This window comes from Corvus brachyrhynchos, unplaced genomic scaffold (assembly GCF_000691975.1).
Source record: "Corvus brachyrhynchos isolate BGI_N302 unplaced genomic scaffold, ASM69197v1 scaffold523, whole genome shotgun sequence".
NCBI classification, from domain to species: domain Eukaryota; kingdom Metazoa; phylum Chordata; class Aves; order Passeriformes; family Corvidae; genus Corvus; species Corvus brachyrhynchos.
The window spans coordinates 988,754-989,024 of NW_008237265.1; positions in this window are offsets into that span (position 1 = coordinate 988,754).

The window sequence follows — 271 nt, forward strand, 5'->3', positions numbered from 1 at the left end:
CAGCAGCAGGGGCTGTCAAGAAGGAAAGAGCCATTTGAGTGTACAAAGGCCCTGGGATACAATCCAGCAGTGCCCAGGACCAGAGAGCACTCACTGCCTAGGGGGGGGCGAGGAGCTGCTACCCTCCTGTGCAAGCGGCGTTTGAGACCTTTTGCTCCTTTGCTGTGAACTCTAGAGGGAGCCTAAGGACAGAGATCAGGCCAGCGCCAGGACCTGGCCTCGCAGCTGGCAGCTTCCCCGCTGCCTCCCCGGGCTGTCACCGGGACGTCCC